The sequence below is a fragment of the Marmota marmota genome, unplaced genomic scaffold (assembly GCF_001458135.2).
Source record: "Marmota marmota marmota unplaced genomic scaffold, marMar, whole genome shotgun sequence".
Lineage (NCBI taxonomy): Eukaryota > Metazoa > Chordata > Mammalia > Rodentia > Sciuridae > Marmota > Marmota marmota.
The window spans coordinates 8,764,570-8,781,390 of record NW_025999944.1 but is presented as its reverse complement, the minus strand read 5'-3'; the positions used below and the strand labels follow the sequence as shown (position 1 = coordinate 8,781,390).

Genomic DNA, 16,821 nt, shown 5'->3' with positions numbered 1-16,821 from the left:
CCTCTGACCAGCTGCTTGTGAGCAGGTTCAGGACCTGAGTGCCAAGAAGGAGCTGTAGCTCTCACACCTAATGGTTATGATGAGACTCTAACACCACGGGTCCCTTTCCTGAGGGTCTCCTGTGGCCATGCTCTTCTCCTTCCCTGGGGAGGCTCTGCGGCTGCTGAGACCAGGGCTTCAGCTCCTGTGGCTGCCTCTGCTCCCCTGTGCTCTCAGACACAGCCCCACCACTTCCAAAAACACAGGCCTCATCCTCCTTTTAAAGTCTTTCCACCATTGCTAAGCTTCTGGTCACAGTGCTGATGCACAGTGCAATGGCCAGTGGACTACCACAGCCTTGGTTGGGGGATCCTCCCTCCAGGATCAGGTTGGGGGAGCACCCTACCTGGGCAGCAGGATGCTGTGAGAACACAGGCCATGTGGTGGCTGAGACCTGCCCATCACAACAGCAGCAGGGGTGCTGGAAGTCCTGGAGGCCAGTGGCCACCTCCCTCCCACCTCTCTTTGGTCTTCCAAACACACACATTGTTTTTCTGTAACACTGGGTACTCAGTGACCCTGTGTGAACCAGAGAAAGCCACTTTTCTTCATGGCTCCTCCTGTGCATACGTTTAAAATAAAGAAGTTGAACTCGACTTTCTCAGAGGGATCTATGGCTCTGGCAGCTAATGATTGGACAACTTCAAACTTCCCTTAAAATACTAGAACAAGATGTGGAATGCCCAGAAACCAAGTGTGAGTCTTGAAAGCTCAACACGGTTCCTTTTCTTGCAGAAAAGAGATTTTGCTGGTCCGGGTTTTCCAGAGAACAAATCAATCATCCTTTCTCTGTGTTATGGTGTGGATATGAGGCATTCCCCCCAAACTCCTGTGTTTCTGCAGGAATATGCAGAGGCAAAATGATGGAATTGTAACCTAACATTCTGTTCTCCTTTGAATGGATTAACTAGGTAGGCCGCAGTGGGAGAGGGGGTGCATGGCTGTAGGAGGTGGGTCACTTGGGGGCATGCCCTGGAAGGGTGCATCTTTCTCATGGCTTCTCTCTCTCTCTCTCTCTCTCTCTCTCCACCATCATAAGGGAAGCAACTTTCCTCTGCTGGGTCCTTCCCCATGACATGCTGCCTCACCTAGGGCTCAGAGCAATGCAGTCATCTGTCTATGGCTCTCTGAAACCGTGAGCTCCAAGTAAACTCCTCTGAGGTGTTCTTGTCAGGTGTTTTGGTCACAGTGATGAAAAAGTTAAGTGAAACACTCTTGCTCCTTGGCCGGGTGACAGCTTTTGCTGAGAGGATGCTCTAGCCCTGGAGCGATTGCTCTTGCTGAAGTGGGCTCCGCCATGGTAGACAACTGTGTCGGCCTTTGAGTCACTGAGTCACCAGGTTCTCCCCCAGGGGCTGCTGGGTGTGTGGATACGCGTCTTTCATCAAAGCTGCTCTGCAAGAACAGTGGCCAGTGAGTGACATCTGACCCGGCTGTTTTATTTTCAGCGCCTGACTCAACTGCCCATGGACAAGTCCCCACGGTGGCTCATCTTCCAACATGGCCGTGGTGGACAGCCATTGTGCTTTGTCTGCCAGGACCCAGGGCAGGGACGGAGAGAGGAGCTGATCAAGGCCCTGATGTTCTCAATGCTAGGGCTGAAGGAAGAGGAAGAATACGTCATCTGCATGTTACTTAAGAGAAGCCAAATGCACAGGTGGCCAGGCACTGAGTGCAGATGCAGAGCGGATTGGAGGCAGCACCTTAGAGGTTCCCCTATGTCTGTAGTCTCCCAAGGGACCGTGATGCCTCGCTCAGTAACTGCAGCTCAGTTATTATTTGACTAGACATAGAAAAAGCAGAACTGGTTAAAGGAAAGGCAGGTAATATAACCCCATTGGCTGAGGAAGGTAGAGGAATCGGATGTGCCTAGAAGCTTCCTTTCATCAAACCAAAAGGGGAATCTGGTGGATTTGAACACTTTTTAATTGATGGAAGAAAAATGGCAAAATGCTGCAGTCTGGCTGGGCACAAAATAACCAGGAGGTCAGGAGCCACTTGTAGGTTCAAACAGGAACTACTTTATTGCCTGAACCCCATGGGAACTCTCCAGAACTCCCCGGAAACTCCGAGAGAACCAACGGGAACTCAACGGGAACTCAAAAGTAGCGGGCACCCGAGGTAGCAGGAGCCGCCTTATTGCCGGACAGCAGAGGTTTATATACACAACTGAATACACGGCTTGTTTCAATTTAGCATCATCCAGTTACAGCAATCAGTCATTATCTTAATAATTATACACAGCTTAACTTAATTATCATCATCTTAATGGCTCGCTGGCGTTACTTCTCAACCACTCCTTCTGGCAAAATGCCAGGCGCCATCTTGACTTGGTTGTGGCTCTCAACAGCAAAAGTCTCCTCTCTCCCTTCCCAGAAGCCAATGTCTAACTGGAGTGTATCTTCTGGTGCCTTTACAAGGAACAAGTGGCCTGTGGACAAAGGTGTTCCTCTGAGATTGTGGATGGCAGGAGGCAGAGCGGGGAAGCGGAGGAGCTGGGTGTTGGAGCCAGGCAGCCCCAGGGCAGTGGGTGGGGAGGTGGCTGGGGCTGGGCAGAGCTGGAGGCCTAGGAAGGGCCCAGGTCACCAGCCCTTGCTGTCCCTCTCCTCGCCACCTCCACTGGTCAGAGCTCTCTGGTCCCCCAAAAGCAGAGGAGGGAGAGGGCTGGGTGCGTCATGGAGGCAGGCAGGTAGCGAGACACCGAAGCGAAGCAGCTGGGAGATTGAAGGGAAGCGGGAGAGAAGTAAACTGGATTTCTATTTCTTGTTTGTACTGTTCAAATGTTCCTTTAATGTGAAAGCCTCTCTGTTAAATGAAGGGGAAAGAGAACTCTACGCCAAGTAGGGCCGTAAAACAGAGGGAACGAAAGGAGGAAACTGCTGAAATGGGTTTTGTTGCTGTAGATCTATGGAGACGAGGAGCTGCGCTGATGGATGGACGCAGGCAGCGCTTGGAGCAAAGAGGCTGGGCCCGGGAAGAGGAGAGGGCGGGTGGAACAGGGAGAGAAGGCCTCTCCAGAATGTCCGTGGGGAGTTGAGTCTGGGCGCTGAAAATAGAACAGCCCAGTCAGATGTCACTCACTGGCCAAGAGGTGGAGAGAGGAAAATGAAGAGCAAGGCCACGCTGGAAAGGATCTCCGCCCGTCTCCTCTAAAGTGCACGTCCCTGGTCAGCCTCAGGGCCTCCAGGCAACAGGGACCAGCCCCAGAATGGGCTTTATGTTCAATCCAAGCCATTGGATTGGACATAAAGGGACCTGTCACTAAATAAATCTAAGAACCACACCTTCCGAGTTCAATCTCACTCCCTAAACACATGCACCAACACACGCACCAACACACATGTGCACCTTCAAAAAAGAACCAATAAGTTGCAATTCAAGAGACGCTTAGAAGTAAACCTGTCTTGCTGCAGGTGGAGAAGAGCATAAATTTTGGGCAGGACCAATAAAATGAAGCCACTCTCCTACAGGAATGGTGCCATTTACTGCATCAAAGGTGACCTGTAGCTACAGAAGGCCTGTAAATCCCAGGGTTTATGGACTCTTTCTTCATTTGTGTTGCAGGTAATTAAATTGTGGGGGCATGTCTCGTAAACTCCAGGGGCTTCCCCATAAAGTCCCCAAGCCACCAGATTGTGGGCAGAAAGATTCCATCAGAAGCCCAGGCCCAGGGCTGCAGGACGCTTCCACTGTGGGCTTGCTAGGTGACTCCATCTCAGTGTCATGGCCTTAGGAATGGACTCTGCAGAGCCCACCAGAGCTACTGAGACAGACACCGTGCTGCTGCATTAAGTCCTTCTAGAAGCAGGGGTCTGGAATGGAAGAACACCCTCATGCTTCGACCTTCTGTCTTCTGCTGTCTTCAAAATAAAATTCAGGTGCAAGGTGCAAGCCTTCCCTGGGACTGGTCTCCTTTCAAGGTAAAGTGCCACCATCCTGCCTGCCCACTTTTCACTGCTCCCAAGCTCACTTGTGTGTCCCTGTTAATGCACCTGCTTTTCCTGGACTGAGCAAGCACTTCTCTGGGCAGTGTTTGCTTAGTCCCTCCAGCAGACAGAATCCCAGGCTCCCGTCTGTGGGTCCAAATCCCCCCTTGCTCTTGTCCCCAGCACCAGTGCTACCTTAGGGGCTTTCCCTGAGCTGGGAAGTGTTGAGTGCAGGGATAGACTGGCTTATTTCAGCAGCAGCTCTTGGCCTGGTGTCTACAACAGTGCCTGGGATGTATAAAGTGATGGGTAGGTGACATTGCACCGGGGATGGACACCCAGAGCCCAGGGTTTTCTTGCTATAGATCTATAGATCCATAGATCCCTCCCCCACCCAGATCTTAGGGCCTGCCTTTGGTCCTAAGAGCCCTCCTGCAGCCTCCCCCCCACAGGAAGCAGGAAAGAAGGGGTGGTGCCAGCCGTGGGCAAAGCTCAGGACACCCCCACCAGCTTCCCCCTTCCTCTGGCACTCACGGGCTCCCCTGTGCTCTCTGCTTGGGGCCATCAGGACAAAATCCAAGGCTCCTCTCTTCCTTTGTTCTTCTTTACAACTACTGTATCTTGGAGGAGAAGGCCAAGATGCCCAGGTGACCTCTGGCCACTCTGCAGATAATCATCTTCACAGAGCTCTTCAGGCAGAGAGGCAGCGCCTTTGTTCTCCCCACCCTGTGCCCTGGCGCTCGCAACCCCACGACCTGCTCGGCTTTATTTACCGATCGCTCTGAGGTTCTGTTCCTTTTGGTTCTGTATTTTGTCCTTCTCTTGTGAGAAGGCAGACATCTTTGCCTTTTGTCCGCTGCCTTTTGCTGGAGTATAGGAGGGGCCCAGGCAGAGCCAGTGAGGGAATGAATGAATGAACACAGGCTGCAGGTGGTTCCTAGGTAGGAAGGTCACTAATTCTTTCCAGCTTAGACCTGTAGCCCACCCATCCCTGCAGCCCAGGAGCCAGGCCGAGAGTTGGCAGGGGTGAGTACAAGCCAATATTATTTGCTCAGAGTGTAACGGGGGCCAGGGTAGCAGATATTCATCCCTCTGGTTCCTGCCTACAGGTCCAGGCCATGCCCAGCCCCCAGAGCCCCAGCTTCCAAGTCCCTAGCTTGTCCTGTGGTGGCATGGGTTCTTGGGGCTCAGCTCCCTGGGCCTGTCCAGCTGTCTTTTTAGGCATTTCACAGCACACCCTGGGTGAAGGCAACCTGGGGATGGGCCAGCTCTTGGGCTTGGCATGACGGGAGCTCCGGCCCACCCCAGTGCTCCGGTTCCTCCTGGCTGGCTTGGGACTACTTGCCTGGGGACACAAGAAAACACTGCACCAAGCAGAAGGGCAGCAACTCACAGCATAGTTATCTCACTGACTCTTCGCCATGCTCTTCAGGGGTCAGGAATATTCTGCATTTGAAATCTCAGGTTAAGGGAGGCCCAGCTGTTATCTTTCTCACGTCACATAGCTGGTAAGGAATCCCTTTGATGCCACAGGCCAGCCTCTCTAAGGAGTCATAATGACATGAGACATCCTGAAAAATAAGAGACCATCGATCACATTTATTTTGATGCCTGTTTTGCATGAGACTTAAAGGGTGGAGATTTTGGAAGTTCCGTTACTTTGGAGATGACGAACTGCTGAAATGGCATGGAACTGACTCCTAAGAATCCCTAGAAAAGAAAATGACCTGATCCATCAATGTAAGGTGCAGCCCACCCATTATTTAGATGAAGAAACTGAGGCTGCAGAAAAGTTTCCATAAAGACTGTCCCAGGTAATGGTGAGTAGAATAGAAGCTGGATGCCCGGCTTCAAAGCTAGGCTGTGCCCCTAACACCTGCAAAGGGAGACGGGTAGCTCTGGAGTGTGGGATTCACTGATCCAACATCCCATCAGGGATGGGCTGGTCCCAAGAGACCCAGAAGCTGCAAACATGGAGGGAAGGTCCAGAGGGAGGTGATGGGTGACATTGCCAGAAGCAGAAAAGGGGGCCACCTGAAGGCCATCTGGGTCCCACCTAGAATCCAGGCCAGCTAAACCTTCCTGTTTTCTAAGGGCCGCCTCCCTTTGCAGAGGGGAACAGAGACGAAGTGGAACGTGCCTGGCAAAAATCACGCCACCCTGACCTCTTTAACTCCACCTGGTGGAGCCACAAATCCCGAGCCCCTGGGGAGCCAGGCTGGGGCTGGGGCCTTCACAGCCCGCCTTTGGAAATCCAGTTCTCGGATGGTTTCTGCCTCATAAGCAGACCTGCCCACGTAGAGCCCAGACATCCGTGGGGTTGATTTACGTCTTTAATACAGCTGGCTTCATTTACCCAGTCTGGAAAACACATTTCGGCGTGTGGAGCTGGAGTTTTTCTTTCCTCGTCCATCCTCGCTAGACATTAATTTTGACGGCGGGTTTTGTCGCACTCGTTTTCACAGCTCCTTTTTGGACAGGTCTATTCTTCTGCCTCAGACAATGAGGGGGCTGGACATCGGCTTCCCCGATGCCCTCCCCAGGACAGGGGACACAGCGGGCAGTGGGCACAACCTGGTGGGGGAAGGTTGGGCATGCTCTCTCTTTAGATTAAAAAATTTCCTCTAAAAGGGGCCAGGGGCATCAGAGTCACTTCCCTCCCCCACCCAGATCAAAATCACAGCACCCCAAATTTCAACCGTTCCCATTCTCTAAATAAATGCACCATTCACACACTTGCCCCGATGCTCACCTAAATGCTTAAAATCATTTTAATCACGATTGCCTCATTGCTGGGAATGCAGTGCAGTATCCCGGTAGTGGAGTTCCTGTTTTGATGGAAGGATGAGGCAATAAAAGATTTTGTAGATTTCTTTTTCATCCCAAGATATCCTTAATCATTTTCCACGGCAACAAACAGCAGAGTGGCACACTTGATCGCTTATTATCTCCACAGGTCCCCTGGGGCCGGCTGCGTTTTCTTTTCATGGATTCTCCATAAGTTGTACATCAAACCATGCTCTTCCAATTCTTTCAGATGTCTCACTTTCAAGTGCTGTCGCCTTGGCTTCTCTGTGGTCTTTTTTCTTCTTCCTTCGTTTGTTCTTAGTTTTTTTCTGGACCATCTTGCATCCCCGCCCTGCCCCCACGCACACACAGACACACCTGACTGCCCGGAAGCAGACTCCCCCACCTGCACACGCTGCTGTTTCCCGCTATGAAACCATTTATCCTCTCTGTGCTGTGGGTACCAGTATCTGTGAACCCTGGCAGGGTGAAAAGGCTTGATCTGGTGAACAGTTTGGGGGAAGAGACTTCACTGTCTCATCTTAAATGAAAGGACATTATCTCTCAACAAGGCTCTGACTCATTTAAGGTAGCATAGAATGATCTGGGTCACCAAATCTAGGCCCGGAGACTTTCTCACCCTGGGCTCTGGCCCTGTCATATTGGGAAACCAGCACAGTCACATGGCCTCTGGGAGCTCCAGATGGAGCCACCAGGGGATGTTGCAGGACTGTGAACAATCTGAAGAAGATGGCAAAGGAGGGGCATTTAGGGGACAGGGGCAGGGTAAACATAGAGCCTGCAGACAGTCCAGGTAGATGTCCAGGTAACTGGTGCCTACTATCTTCCTGGAGGCTTGGAGCTAGATGTGACAGAGTGCAAAAGGGACCTACCTTTTCCCTCCATCTGCTCACCTGAGCCGGTCCCTTTCACGGGCAGAGGGTGAGTGCAGAAACGCAGGTCTCCAGGAGGGACACGTCCAGAACGGATGGCTGTGGCAGACAATCCAGTCTTCTGTGAGCCTCTGAGGACACAAGGGAGCGAGAGGACGGAGGAGTCAGGTGGCCACCACAATCCCTGCCTTCTCCTCCCCAGCCCCGCCAGGATATTACCCAAGGAAACCACGGCTGGTGGGGGGAATTCTCTTACCCCTATTTATGTTGCAAGAACTGGCTCTCTTCTTTTTCTTTCTCTCTTTTGATTGTCTTATGAGGACAGAGCAGTTCTTTTGTCTAGCGGTACCCTCGTTGTTGCTCATCCTAGCACCCCAATCACAGTGACAAATGATGCTTACGGGAGCCCCCGCTTAAGGCTCTGTGGTCTTAATGAGAAAAGGGTGGGCAGAGTGGGCCAGGCCCAGAGCCATGAAATGTTGTCCTGCAGCTGTCTTCCCCAATTGTAGCATCCAGACTCCACCAGGCCCTCCCAGCCCCCACCCAGCCCTGCTGCCTCTGTTGTCTGTGAGCACTGAGGCCCCCGACCAGCCCACCTGTGTTCATTCTGCAGGGAAAGGGAGGTCTGTGGCCAGGGCAGTCGGGAGGAGGAGGAGGGGAACTGGGTTGCCCAGAAACGTGGACAACAGAGAGAGGGAGGAAAGAAATGAGGATGCAAAGGAAAGAACAAGTGGAAAGAGACAGATGGGGAATGGATAAGAGAGACGGCAACGGGAAGGAGAAAGACTTCAGAGAGAATAGAGAGTCTGCGTGTTACGGGGAGTGGGAGTTGCAGGAGGAGCGATTTATTGCAGCATAATCACCAAAAAACAATTTGAGGGACACAGTTTTCCCTTTCCATCTAGCTCTCAGGAGCAGGAAAAAAATATCTTATCCCTGTTTACCTCCCAGCCCATCACTCTCTGCATGGCTGTGAGATTGCTATTTAGCTCTTAGTCCAATGGGATCTCTGTAATTGGAAATGGCTTTGTAAGTAAGCTTCAAGAGGGGAACCCAATGCCAGCCCACATGAACGGACCTGGGGTCCAGCCTCCCGACCCACCACGCCTTTTCTGGGTAGGAAGGTCACTTTTGTTTCTTGGAGGAAAATGTCCCCTTGTCTCCCCACTGTTTGCTTTGGCATGAAAGAGAGAGAATTATCTGGATGGAGACTCGGCAGGGAGTTGCCTTCTATCTGCTTTGCATGCTGTGCAATGTGAATTGATATTGTACTGATAATTTGGAGGAGGGGAGGGGCACATGTGGGGAGAGAGGAGCCGGCATTGTGAGCATCTGCAAAAACCACTTTGCTAAGAAATGATCTTTTTCCTGTGCACAATGGCAAGATGCTACCCTCAGAATCTTCTCCCGACAGTGGCGTTGGTGGCAGAGAGTGAGCATAATTTCCCATGTCTCCATTGAGGTAGTTATTTATACAATTCCATGCTGGAATGGAAGTCTTTTTTTTTTTTTTTTTTTTTTTTTTTGTAACTTTGCTGGCTGCCTCGGCTTTTGCAACAAAATAATTACTTTTGTGCCAAGTACTTAGGTAACAAGATAAACAAGAGGCAACATAAATGGAATGTAAATATGGAACAAGTGTCTGTGAAGGGAAAGGCAGCCAGGAGTGGGGAAGAGTGTGCTTTGATTTTCTGCTTCTAGTAAAATCCCAGGGGGACGGGCTGGAGCTTCCTGCCTCTGCCCCTCAGTGGGTCTGCGACTCAACAGGGGAACAGGGGAGGTCTGGTGCTCACACCTCAGGTGATGGGAGCCTCCCCTCTATAGGGTTAATGGGTGGGGGAGGTCCAGGGAACAAGATTGACTCCATATTGTGAGCAACTGCACAAGCCAAGCCCTGTGCAGGGGGAAGAATGCCCTATCTGTAGACCCTAAAAGCTGACTCAGCTACAGCACGGATCTCTTTAAGAGTCAGTCACTTCTTTCCTCTAGATTTCTGTGCACTTGCTTCCAACATGAGGGGTGGAATGGGACAAACTCATGGATCCCCCAACTCCATCATCATAGATGAGCAGACGTTGGAATCCATCACTCGGGAGCTAGAGGATGTGGAGTCTAACTTCCTAGCCTGGATCTTCTCCTGGCCAGGCAGTTGCCACTGGATAATACCACCTGTAGAGGGTAGAATAGTGATTGACACCTTGCCTTTCACCTCTTGCCGCTGCCAAAAGATGTGTCCACTTGGAGCCTTCCATGACTGTGTAAAGGGTGTTTGCAGATACCATTCCTTCATTAAGGCTGTTCAGATGAGATCATCTTGGATTAAGGGTTCCCCAGAAATGACAATGTTTTGGCAAGAGAAGGGAAAGGAAACATAAGAGACAGAGGCAGTGGCCATGTGGAGATGAGACTTGGTGTGAGGCCACCATGTGACAAGGAAAGCCAGGATCCACCAGAAGCCAAAGGGGCAAGGGAGGATCCTTCCCTGGAGCCTCTGAAGGAACTGTGATCCTACTGATGCCTTGATTTCAGACTTCTAGACTCCGGAATCCTGCAAGAATAAGTTTCTGTTGTTTGAAGCCACTTTAGCTTATAGTATTTTATTACAACATCCCTAGCAAACAAACAAAGACACCGATTACAGAGCCTGGGGTAAGAACTGAGGATTCACCCCACTGCTGGGTCCCCTCCCCTCTCACACAATTCTTGGTGAAGTTTTTAACAGCACAATCTTTCCTTGATTTACAAGGAATTTGTATTTCTGGAAAATATCATCTCTTATGAGACTTATTTTAAACATAATGTGGTTTTATGTCATAAAAGTGGGTTAAGTACCAGACCTGTGCAATTCTAAGCAGGTTTTTCATTAAGAAATCATGTGGGTTGGGGCTATCATCACTCAGTGGTAGAGCACTTGCCTAGCACCTGTGAGGCACTGGGTTTGATCCTCAGCACCACATAAAAGTAAATAAATAAATCAATAAAATAAAGGTACTGTGTCCATCTACAACTAAACAAAAAAAAAATCAAAGAAAAAGAAAGAAAGAAATCATCTGGGGCACAGGACAAGGCCAGCACAGAAAGACTTACTTCCACATCCCAGGAGTTCCAGTATTCCTGCTTCCTGCCCTCAGTGCCAGCCCTGTCCCCTCCCAGTCATCATAAGAAACAGTAATGCCTCTTCTGATTTCCAAACTCACTCTTGCCACTAAGCCTCCTGACAACCACTAGGTAAATTATCCTCTAGGGCCCCACCTAGCCTTCTGCCCCACCCCATGGCAGCTCACCTTCTTCCATTAATGACAAATGGTGTCCCTGACTAACATGTCAATCAACATAAAGCACCTCTCCAGGGAGTAAATACCTGGGCTAGGTTTGGAATCAGTGGAGGCCCTGTGTGTGTGTAGTCAACCAGAGTGGGCCAGCACCAGATCTCATACATGGGGCAGTTGGCGTCACTACCATAGCCCTCACATTAGTTATGCAGCATGAATGAGCCACAAAAATCAATCCAAGAAGTCATTATTATATCATAGTGATTCATAACCAAAGAAAAATACATCCAACACGGATGTGTCCACCTAGGGGAAGGGACACAACATGGACACATGTTTGAACAAGAAAAGAGAAAGAAGGAGGCCATGTTGGAGGGATCCAGTGTGACGTTGCTGTGTGGTGTTGCCAGGGGAAACTGGTTCCAGGGGCAGCACCAGGGAGCTGGTGGAGGACAGAGGCTAGAGCAGGGGACAGGGTTTGAGTCTGGATACCTGGGCTTGAGTCCAGTATGGCCCTTTGCCCAGGCCTAGGAATGCAGGCGAATCGTTTAACTGCTTTCCTAAAATGAGGACAGTGGCATTGACCCTCTGAGGTTGCTAGGTGAGCAGTTGGGACAACACACATGGGAGCCTTGTGACAGTTCTGGCACGTTGCAAATGCTCTGTAAATTCTAATCCACTTCTCCTGCACAGTCTACTTCACTGACAAAGGTCCAGTAAGAGCAACGGGGTGGCATCAGACCAGAATAGGCCAGACTTGGGCAGCAGAGCAGATATTTACCCGGGAAAGTGAAGTTGAGGGAGGGGAACTGGGAGCCACCTTGTGCCTGCCCTGGATTCCCAACGTGTGGACCCAGAGCCAAGTTGGGCCGAGCCTGGCACAGAGGTAGAGGGCCAGGGCTCCTCTGGTCCAGCTCTGTGGTGGAAGGAAGCTGGAAAGAAGTGAGAGATGTCTCACAGAGTTTCCTTAGAGCTCCCGAGCACCTGAGGTCATCTCTTTTAATTTGCTAGGCTGAACCCCAGTCTGCTCAAAGGCAGAGAGTCCCTCAGGAATCCTCCCTGCCGAAGAAGATAGATCTAGAAACCCAAAGCTCATCTCAGCCACAGGCTTCCAAACAAAGGGATCCATGTCAGCAGCCTCCATTGATCAAACCACAAGCACTTATTGAGTGCCTTCTAGGTGCTTTGTCTTCCCAAGTGCCCAGCCATCATGTCACTTTGTGGCTTAAAGATTTCCATTGACTCCGACCGGAGACAGCTGGAGGCTTGTAGTGTGGCAGGCACGGCCCTTCCTTCTGCCCTCCTCCACACCCAGCTCCCAAGTGAGTGCATGGTGCCACATGCCCCCACACACTACAGAGCCCTTGTCACACCCTAGAGACATTATGTCCTCAGGTCACTATGCACATTCTTTCTCTCTGCTTCAATTCTCCCCCCCCCCTCCTCCTCCTCCTCCTTTTTTGGTCACCAGGAAGATCTATATCTAATATCACCATCCTTGTCATGCCTGTCCCAGCAGCATCAGCAGAACTGGGCCACTTTCTTAGTGAAGAACGATCAATTATTCCTCAATCTTTCTTATCTCTTTTTTTTCTGGGATGGTAGCTAACTGTGTGGTTGACTTCCTTGATCCATCCTCCATGTCACTTAATCTCTCCTCTTTGTCCCTGGGCTGCATTCTGATATTCTTTAGATCCATCTCCAAGTGTATGATTGAGTGCAATCTATTATTTATTTTGTTTCTAATTATGATGTTTTTAATTTCTGGAGTTTTTAGGTCCTCTGTTAAATCCGACTGGTTGATTTTAAAACCCTCTTTTTTATAAGTCATTATTACAAACCTTTCTTTTACCTCTTTAAACATGTTATACAGTTGGCCGTCTGCCTCAGAGGGGTTCTGCCTATGTGAATTCCACCAACTGCAGATGGAAATTTAAAAAGAAAATATGTGTCTGTACTGAACACATACAGACTTTTGTCATTATCTCTAAACAATACACCATTTACAATATATATTTACAATATGGTGTTTACATTGTATCAGATCTTCTAAGTGATCTAGAGATGATTTCAAGTGTACAGGAACATATGAATAGGCTACAGACAACTACTGCCCCATTTTATACACAGGACTTGAGACCTGCAGAGTTTGTTATTTGCAGGGGTCCTGGGGCTAAGCCCACGGACGCTGAGGAATGGCTTTATTAGTTTCCTGGGGATGCCTTAACACAGTACCACAGACAGGGTGGCTGAAACAACAGAAATTCATCTTTTTCCCAATTTTAGAGACTAGAAATCCAAGCCCGACAAGATCAGGGCTGGTTTTTCCCAGCCCTCTCTCTGTAGCTCACAGATGGCAGCCTGACTTCCGTGTCTCCGCATGACCTTCTGTCTTCATGCAGGTTTCCCTGATGTCTCTGTGTTTAAATTGCTTCTTCTTAGGACAACCCCAGTCATTACATTGGAGGCCACTGGAACGGCTTCATTTTACCTCAGCACCTCTTCAAAGGCCCTATCTGCACGTATGGTCACATGCTGAGGTCCTGGGGATGGGGCTTCAATGTGAATTTTGAGGAACACAATGTGACCCACAACACACAGCTCACATGTTGAATTTTACATTTCTCTTTCTTACCGTTAAAAACATCTTTTTTTTTTTTTCTGGTCTGATTCTGTAGTTGGAATGTTTCTGCTGGCGTGTGCCTGTAGTCTTGTCAAATGAGTGATCTTCTGTCAGGAATGTGTGTTCTTTGGAGCACATCTGCGGGAACTCTAGGTGGCCTACATTTCCCGTGTTCTCCTCTAGAAAGACTTTGCCTTTGTTTCTGGAAGGGACCTGGGGCACTTCCAGCTCATGGTCACTTAAAAGCTGAACTGAGTTTGGATTTTGTGGGGGTTCTTTTTTTGGGGGGTGGGAATGAATGACAGAACACAGATTGTATGGATTTCAGTCCTTAACTCAGAAGAAGGTGGGTTTGTCATTTTTAAATTCTCTGAGAAAACTCTATTATTTTATTCCACCCAGACACAAGGCCAAAGACTTCCACACCTGCAACACTGTTTCTGCCAAGCAGATTTATTTTTTCAGAAGTTTCCCTCTAGGGTCAATTGATCATTTTCATGGCCCTAGCCTTTACTTTCCCTATATTGGTTTCCTAGGAACACAGCCACAATCTCACAACAGAGGTGGCTGAAAACAACAGATAATGTGTGGAAACCGAAAGTCTGAAATCAGTGTGGACAGGGCCACGAGTCCTTGGAAAGTTCTAGGTGAGGGTCCTTCTTTTGTCTCTTCCAGATTCTGGTGGCACTCACATCCCCTGACTTGTGACAGCATTGCTCCAATCTCTGCCTCCATCTTCCCATGGCCTCCTCCCCGTATGTCCCTCTGTATCTTGTCTTGGAGGGACATTAGCCTTTGGAGGATATTTCATCTTGAGATTATATGGCAAAGACCCCATTTCCAAATAAGTTCACTTCCTGAGGTTCCAGGTGTGCATAAATTTTGAGGGTGCATTCATCAACCCATGGCCCCTCCCCACGTACCTTATGCCACATGAACTTGGGGGGCCTCCCCTCCTGTCATCCCAGTCACAGGGCTTTCTTTGAGTGCTTCCCACTTGTAGCATGAGCAGAGCCTTGAAGAAGTACACAGGCATTTAAACTTGAGGCTCTCGCCTTCTCCCATGACCAAGAGGGGGATGTACCCTGATCCCAAGCAGGAACAAGGAGCTAAGCCAAGTCACCCAGTCCCTCCACCCAAGACTATCTTAGTGGACAGCCAGATGCAAACAGAGGAGTGACCCAGCCAAGATGGTATCTCTGCCAGTACCAGGCCAGATGTGAACAACAAACAACTCAGTGTGCCACTGAGAGGAAGTGGCTGTCACCCATGCAGCAGCACTGTGGCAATAGAAAACTGATACCCTCTCTGAGTGGGTGTCCCTTCTGCAGCCCTGCTTTTATAAGAGATCTTGGACGCCCATGGCCTAGGCTTGATCTCCTTTCTCCTGATGCTCCAGTACTCAATAGACAGATACTGTAGGATGCAGGCATCTGCAGATACCTTCTGAGGCAAGTTGGCTCTGAGGCAAACCTCCTTCATGGCCTCACACTCTCCTGTCAACCTCTGCTCTCCTCTGACAAGCAACAATTTAAAAAGCTTATATTTTACTCCAGAACTTTCAGGTATGCCCTGATGGGAACGAATGTGGAGGCCTGAAACCATCTTTTATAATTCATTATCTCATTATGGCATCTGCCTCCTCACCTGCTCGTGATCTTCTAAACAGGAGAGACACTGTACAGTGCTTTGCACAGAGTATCTTTCTCCGTTGGTCCCCAAGAACAGGCCACCAACCTCCACTTAGAGGTTGCTTTTTGCAGAACATTTTGGGATTTTACCAAGGAATGAGCCTGGATGATCCTCAGTGACACATGCTAGAAATCACATTTGTTTTTGAAATGTCCCCATTTGGGACCCTCTTGACCAATTAATAGCTGCAAACCAGCCCTGAGCCTTGGGCCAGTATTGCACAGCCCAAAGGACACTTGCAATTATCCAAGACAAGGATTCACACATCCCTGGAACCTGGGGCACCCTGGGTCCTTCTCAGTAAGTCTATCACCACCACACCTCAGAGAGGATATTCTCCTAGCCCAGCTTAGATGGAAAATATATTATTCTTCACAAAGGTTTAGCATCTTCACAGTATAGACCTGATGTTTTTTTCATTAGCAAATCTTTTGTCAGTGCTAAATGCTACTTTCTTCTGTTAGATCCTCTAACAATAGGAGGCCACAAGCCCCCATTTCCAGTTCAAGACCTCTTCCTGCACATTCCTGCCCCCACCTGCAGCCTAACTCCTCCCCTGCCCCTGCTGTAGGTGGACAGGACCAGAGGCAGATTTGCCCATAAAACACAGAAGTCCCTAGCATTTGCCATCACAAGTCACTTGTTGGCTGAGTCTCTGCAGATTTTCCCCAAGGAGTTGAATCAAACATCTTTCCATGGTTGCTGCACAGCCTCAATTGTCTTTTGGGGAATAGAAGGGGACAGCCACATTCTAACTGGAAGACAGGAGGCCTTGGGGCTGGATGCTTTCTTTATCTTCAAAAGGCCCTCATCAGCACTGATAGAGGATGAAAGTGTACATACAGGCTGACACTGTAACTCAGAGTGGGGGGATGTGGGGTACTGCCTCAACTCCAGTCAATACATTCTCATATCACTGACTCTTTAGGGGTCTCCAGGTTACTACAGATCAGTGCAAAGGGGAAAGAATCAGCCCTGTTGGGAACACAGGACATCTCAGTTAGGGTTTGTATTTCTTAGAGGGCACTGCCTGTTCTCGAGCTCATCCTCCTGAAAGAGCAAGTGGGGCACGGTCCCCCTCAGATATGGTGGGTGGGTCAGGAGCAAGCAGGGGAAGGAGGCCAATTTTTAATACACTGTATGTTCCACTTTATGTTTATTCAAAAAGCAATTGCATTCAATAAACTGACGCCTACAGCCAGAATCTCAGATTATTATGTTTTATCAGCATAAATAGTCACATTTCAGGGGACATCAAATCACAAGAGTGAAATTTTATTAACTTATAGCCAGAAATATATTTGTTTCTGAAACTGACCCTATTAGTAAATATGCATGTAAAGCCAAACCAAAATCAAAAAGCTCAGTCAAAAGCTTAAAATCAGCAAGGAATTTAACCAGATCAATGGGCTCTTCAATGTTCAATGACGTCGGGCACCACCGTCTGACCTGCTCCCTCTCCCCTCTTAGGCTGCTCAGTCTAACTGGTGCTTCAGAAATACAGCTGCCTGTTGACTTGGGCTCCTGATGCCCGTGTCCACATTAGAATGGTTTTGCAATCAGGAAGGAATGCTCTTGTGGCTAAGAAT

General features: G+C 49.3%; 1 long non-coding RNA gene across 2 annotated transcripts; it reads right to left on the bottom strand.

Moving 5' to 3' along the window:
* Positions 1–2,291: 2,291 nt before the first annotated feature.
* LOC125616368 lies at positions 2,292–8,422 on the bottom strand. Of its 2 annotated transcripts, none has more exons than XR_007346982.1 (3): positions 8,242–8,422; positions 7,646–7,776; positions 2,292–3,085 (listed from the first exon to the last, which is right to left on the bottom strand). It is a non-coding gene; the product is annotated as an uncharacterized LOC125616368 (long non-coding RNA). The 2 variants fall into 2 exon arrangements; XR_007346983.1 differs by having other exon boundaries at positions 2,292–2,470.
* Between the last annotated feature and the right edge of the window lie 8,399 nt (positions 8,423–16,821).